Below are 6,330 nucleotides of genomic sequence, written 5' to 3'. Positions count from 1 at the left end.
TCGGGTTTGTGAATGAATGGTGGTTATTCTTGTTTTACTTTTAATATGTGTTTCTTGATTATGCAAAGAATTATGAGTTTTGTTGCAACACGATTGTAAGTAAGTAAAATGTGATTTGTCCGGTAGATGCTAGAAGGAGTGTTGTCATTGTGATTGCCTACGATCGTATCTTATCTGTGAAAAACGCTGAAAATAAGCTCTAATATTGCCAGCTCTAAAACATCTGGCCTGTTCTGAAACGTGACAGCTCTGAGTCTCTGCTCCTCTAGTCTAACTATGAGCATGGGAAACCACGTGAAAAGACTTTGGATTACATCCAAATGCTTTTTATTTCACGAACTATGGCTCAACTGTCGAAACTTTAAGCACACAAAGTGTGAAATTGGTGATATCGATTATAAAGGCGATCACATTAGGGAATTCACTTCTAGCGGAGAATTGGGTCTGATCGAATTACTTACATTACTCTTTTGTTGCTTCTTAAAATTTGAGTTACTTGCATGATCGAGCGATGTATGTTAATTGCAAAATTTGAATTGACGTTGTTGAATGTTTGGATGGAAATAATCATCGTTGAAACCAAATTCTTCCTAGGATTCATATTGATTTTGCTTGAGGACAAGCAAAAGGCTAAGTGTGGGGGGGTTGATTTATGCTTAATTGTTCTAATTTTAGGAGTTTGCATGTGCATATTTTAACTTAAATCTTCTAGAAATTGGTGACTTTTATGGTTTGTTTGATGCTTTGCAGGAGATTTAGGTTTTATAGATGGAAGAGTGCAGTTTTGGAGACATTTGGCTAAGAATGGCGTTTTTAGCATAGCTCTGTCGCCAGAGCTGAGCTGCGAGCATAGCTCTGTCGCCAGAGCTGAGCTGCGAGCTCTGCCTATCGCGCCAGAGCTGAGCTGCGAGCTCTGCCCATCTCGCCAGAGCTGAGCTGCGAGCTCTGCCCATCTCGCCAGAGCTGAGCTGCGAGCTCTGCCCATCTCGCCAGAGCTGACATTCCAGCTCTGCCCATCTCGCCAGAGCTGACTTTTCAGCTCTGACTACCTTTCCCGAGCTGACGCACCAGAGTTCGCCTTCCAGAGCTGAGTTACTTTCGCCAGAGCTAAATTTCCAGAGCTGACTTTCAGCTCTGCACTGCCCTTTTTAGAGCTGAACGTGCTGAATTGATGATTCTCGCCAGGATGAGATTTCTTGAAGAACACGCCAGCTGGAGTTACCTTATCTTGCATGATTCTATTGCCTTTAGGAGTCCAGCTTTGGATGGAAACTTTTGAGGAGAAGTCTATAAATAGGGCTTTGTTTTGCATTGAAAAACGTCTTTTGCCCTAATCTTTAGTTTCCGCCAAGTTAGCTAAAGCTTAGGTTTATTGCTTTTCTAGTGTTAGTTTCGATTAATGTTCTTAGTTAGTTTATTTTAGTTCTTTCAATTCATGTTTTAGACTAGTTTTTCGTTTAGAGTTGTAATTACGTGACAGATTACTTCTCGAGACGGTTTTACGGTATTTCTTTAATCAAGTTTATTTATTTGTTTTTAGTTGCTTTCTTTAAATTCTGCAATTTAAATTCTGCCTTTTTAATTATGCAATTTAGTTTATGCGTTTTTATGATGCTTTCCTTTAAATTATGAAATTTAGTTTCATGCCTAGATTAGAAGCTTTTAAATTACAAGTATTTAAATTCCTAGTTAGTATTTAAATTCCAAGTTCCTTTACTTTAATCGCGTTTAAATCTTGCCTAGGGTTTTATAGTTTTTCGCCTAGATAATTTTGAGATTAAAGTTTTAGTTAAGTTTAATTTCATGTTAATTTATTTTCCATGTTTTAGTTTAATAATCCTTAGTTTACAGTTTTCGTGTGACATAATTAATTGCCCTTTAAGATCTTCCTTGAGAGATGACACTGGGTCAACTTACCATCACTAGGATGTCCTTGTTCTATTGCAAGTCAAACTAGAGGTGTTCTAGGTTGAGTCAGCCATCATCCTCAAAGAAAAAACAAAGGCCAAGGTAGCTAACGAGACGGCATTCTGTAAAGTATGCTCGTAAAAGAGCCGGAAACAACGCATCACCGACCAAAGCTCGTTGTCCGAAGAAGAACCCCACCGATGAAGTGAGAACACCTTCATCGTAGGACCACCAGCAAGGCAACCTCGCATCAGCCTCAATCCCGAGCGCACCCGAAGATTGAAAAAAGACTGATCGAGCGCCCCAAAACTCCACAAACCGAAAACACCAGCTAGATGCAAACTCCAGCGCGACGCCAACCACATGTTCGAAGAAAGTACCAGCTCGGCAAAGCAGCGCTTAAAGCCAACATTCTCACCGCTTGAAGCATGAAAAAACAGAAAGACGATGCTAATCTCCAGCCTTACCACCGAGCTTGAGCCAAACACCTGAAACTCTCGCCCCACAAACTTCCTCCGCACGCCACCTGTTCGAAGAAAGCACACAAATAGACAACCCCCCCAAACAAAGGCCCGAGACGAGGACAGCACAACGGGAAAGACCCCTAACTTCCCTCCTCTCCAAAAACCCCAACACTCCATAATCCGAGCAAACCACCAACGAACAGACCAGACCACCGAAGTTGAAGTCACCGCAACTATCTCCCACTTCCATCCATCTCCCGCCAGGAACATGACATCGCGCCCAAAACAGCAAATTAACCTCCTCTAGGTGTTCGATAAAAAGCAACAAACCCTCCAAATCCAGAGACCACTTAAACTCCACAAGTAACCTCGCGACTGTAGCAAAACACACACATACTTACTAATCCAAAGCAGATTAGAAACAGAACCGCCAAGTGTTTGACAAAAGTTCCCAACCAAGAACCCAAACATCTTATCTTTGACGTACATAGCTATGTACCGACAAATCACGAATGACGGCATCGTGAATAATCTGAATATTATGATTCCAATGTCCCTCAGGAGTATGTGGACTGGCCATAATATCAGCAGGCACGTTTCCTTCTCTATAGATATGCGTTATTCTGAACTCCATATTATCAAGCAATGAAAGAGCTCTTCTCCACAAAGCTTTAAACCGCCACGGAACTTTGCTTGATTTATTCGAAAGAATAGTAACCACATAAACAGAGTCCGCTTCAAACCAAATCCTGAGCCAACCGCGTTGATAAGCGAACTCAATCGCAATGATAACACCCAACAGCTCCGCCTCGAAAGCAAATCCCGTACCTCCTTCCACGTGAAAGCAACCTCTAACAAAACCTCTCCAATCTCTGAAGACTCCCCCCGCACAAATGCGACCCGGTGCCCCAACCGCCGAGCCGTCCGTATTTGCTTTAAACCAATCAAACGCAGGCGGCGACCAATAGACAGAAGTGAACTCCGGTGGTGGCCGTTGATGCACGCTGACTCCCAACTGCCGGACAATTAAATAATCAGCCCAGTTGTTGTCAATACAACCGAGCTTGGAAAAAGAATTGTCCATCTCCAAGAACGTGGACTTAATGAAACTAATAATAGCGCGGCTCTGGAAAGGAACACCATCAAAGTGATTTTATTACGAGCATTCCAGATCGCCCAAATCACCGAGATCACCCCAAGTTTCCAAAGGACTTTAATTTGAGAGCTCACCTTTAAAAAATAAGGAAGCTGTGAATGTCACCACAAAGTTTCCCCTCCTCCTGCTTAAACCAACTCAGCAAATCCGACCAGACAGGTTTGACTTTGTCGCACGACCAAAAGACATGATTCAGGTCCTCCGCCTCTTGAAAGCATAAAGAACAGTAATTTGGCGAAATAAGACCTTGTCTAATGAGCTTGTTCCGAGTTGGCAATCTATTTAAAATGACTCTCCAACAAGTAATGGAACGTCTAACAGGGATATAATTTTCCCACAGCCAATCACCCCAATTCACACGCGGAAAACGTTGGCATTTTGCAGCAAAGGCAAGAGCAGACGTAATTTCTCCATGAACAGACGGCTTCCATAATCTGACATCTTCATCTTCTCCAATCGGTAACAGCAAAATATCACAAATAATGTACGGAAATTCTTCAATAAACTCTTGCGAAAAATGCCAAACCCCATCATAGTAGTAGTTTGCCAATGTTTGATTTAACCTGGAGCGCATGAAATTAGGCAAATTAATCCTGTCCGCGATAGAATAGCCCAGCCAATCGTCGTGCCAAAAATACACGGAGGAACCCTTTCCAAGCAAACAATAAGAATCTGCAATAAGATCAGGAATTAAGCGTTTAATACCAATCCAGATAGAAGAAGTCGAAAAGGCCGACCGAGGCCTACCCACATTGTTCAGGTAACGATTTCTCATCATGTCAAACCCAAAACTACGCCCCACGATCACCTTCCACGCAAGTTTCATCAAAAAGGAATCATTCATCATAGTAAACGAACGAATCCCTAGTTCTCCTTCTTCCTTGATCGCACAAACCCGATCCCAGCTAACTGCGCAGGATGGCTTTTTGTTAACATTCCCCATCCAAATGAAGTTTCTGCACGACCTATCTAATTCCTTGATAAGAGAGCTAGGCCATTTATAGACCATCATCGTATGAACGAGTGAACTCTGAATTACCGAACGGACGAGACAAATACGTCCCGCAATAGAGAGTTGAGAGCCTTTCCAACGAGAGAATTTGTTGAGAATTCTATCCTTAATAGCAGCAAGATGAATGGCCTTGGGTCTTCCGACAAAAAGAGGTGCCCCCAAGTAAGTCATAGGCAGCTGCCCCACACGAAAATGAAGAATCCTGTCAATTTGTCTTTGGTAGCTTAGAGGAACACCTTTGGCGAAATAAATATGAGATTTTTCTTGGCTGCAAAGTTGTCCCGATATCTCCCCATACCGCTGTAAAATGCTACGAATAGCATGGGCGTTCTTAGTAGTGGCCTTACAGAATAGAAGAATGTCGTCGGCGTAAAAAAGATGAGTGGGGAAATAACAACCACGACTCATTCTCATAGGCTACAGACAACCATCATCCACAGCCTTCAAAAGCATGCCGCTAAGGACGTCCTCCGTAATGCCAAATATAATAGGAGAGAGAGGGTCACCTTGCCTCACCCCACGTGAACAAGAGAAGTAACGACAAGTTGTCCGTTGTACATGATAGAAAGACGGGCAGACCCAAAAATAGTCGAAATCCAATTAAGAAACCGGCGATCAAAACCCATAGCCTCCATAGCGTACAAAATAAATTGCCAGCTCAACGTATCAAAAGCCTTTTTGATGTCCACTTTACAGGCCATGTTCTTGCCTTTGTCGGAGCGATTCATGCAATTAACTCCTTCAGATCCGATCATAATGCAATCGTGAATCAGGCGACCACGGATGAAACCAAATTGATTCTGCGAGACACAATCCGTCGCCACCGAGCTGAGTCTAGTCACCAGAATCTTAGAGAGAATTTTAAAAAAGAAATTTGATAGAACAATGGGTCGCAGGTCAGCCACCGTGTCTATCACATCTTTTTTAGGGATAAGAATCAACGTGTTGGAGTTAAGACCTTGAGGCAGATAATTCTTGATAAAAAACGTCTTAACCGCCAGACAAATATCCTCTTTGATGATCTCCCAGCAGTGTTGGAAGAAAACGCCAGTGAAGCCATCAGGACCAGCCGCACTATCACCTCCCAAGTCAAAAACCGCAGCCTTGATCTCAACATCCAGCGAAGTGCTCTTAAGGAGGGAATTATGCTCTTGGGAAACAGAGGAATTAACAAACTCTCTCACATCATCGGTAGTGACATCAGTAACAGTAAAGTCGGAGAATAAAGTGGAGAAATAACTAACAATATGCGCAGCAATCTCATTTTGATCATAAGAAACCGTCCCGTCAATTTTTAACTGCGTAATGTGCAGCTGCTTTCTGCGAGCCTTGATCGAATTATGAAAGAAGTTAGTGTTTCTATCCCTATCATTGAGCCAACGAATACGACTTTTCTATTTTAATAACAAATCTTTACGCAAAAGCATCGTACTCAGATCAGCTTGGATTTTCACTTCTTCATCAAAAAGGAAGTCCGAGTAACCAACCTCCGAGATTTGCTTTTGAACCCTCTCCAAATCATCCTTACAAGTTTCCAAACCCACGTCCACGTTGCCAAAAATCTCTTTGTTCCAACGCTTGAGAGACGTTCTCATCCTTTTCAGCTTCACCATAACCTTCAGTAAGGGACAACTAATATTAAGAGGCTCGTGCCAAGAGTTGTTTACAAAATCCCGAAAATTCTGATGCACCAGCCACATATTCAGAAATTTAAACGGCCTATGATGCACCGTAGCTCTCTCAAAACACTGAAAAACCAGTGGCAAATGATCTGAAGAAAACCTCGGAAG

This window comes from Salvia miltiorrhiza, chromosome 1 (genome assembly GCF_028751815.1).
Source record: "Salvia miltiorrhiza cultivar Shanhuang (shh) chromosome 1, IMPLAD_Smil_shh, whole genome shotgun sequence".
Taxonomy (NCBI): Eukaryota; Viridiplantae; Streptophyta; class Magnoliopsida; order Lamiales; family Lamiaceae; genus Salvia; species Salvia miltiorrhiza.
Note: the sequence above shows the minus strand (reverse complement) of the source record.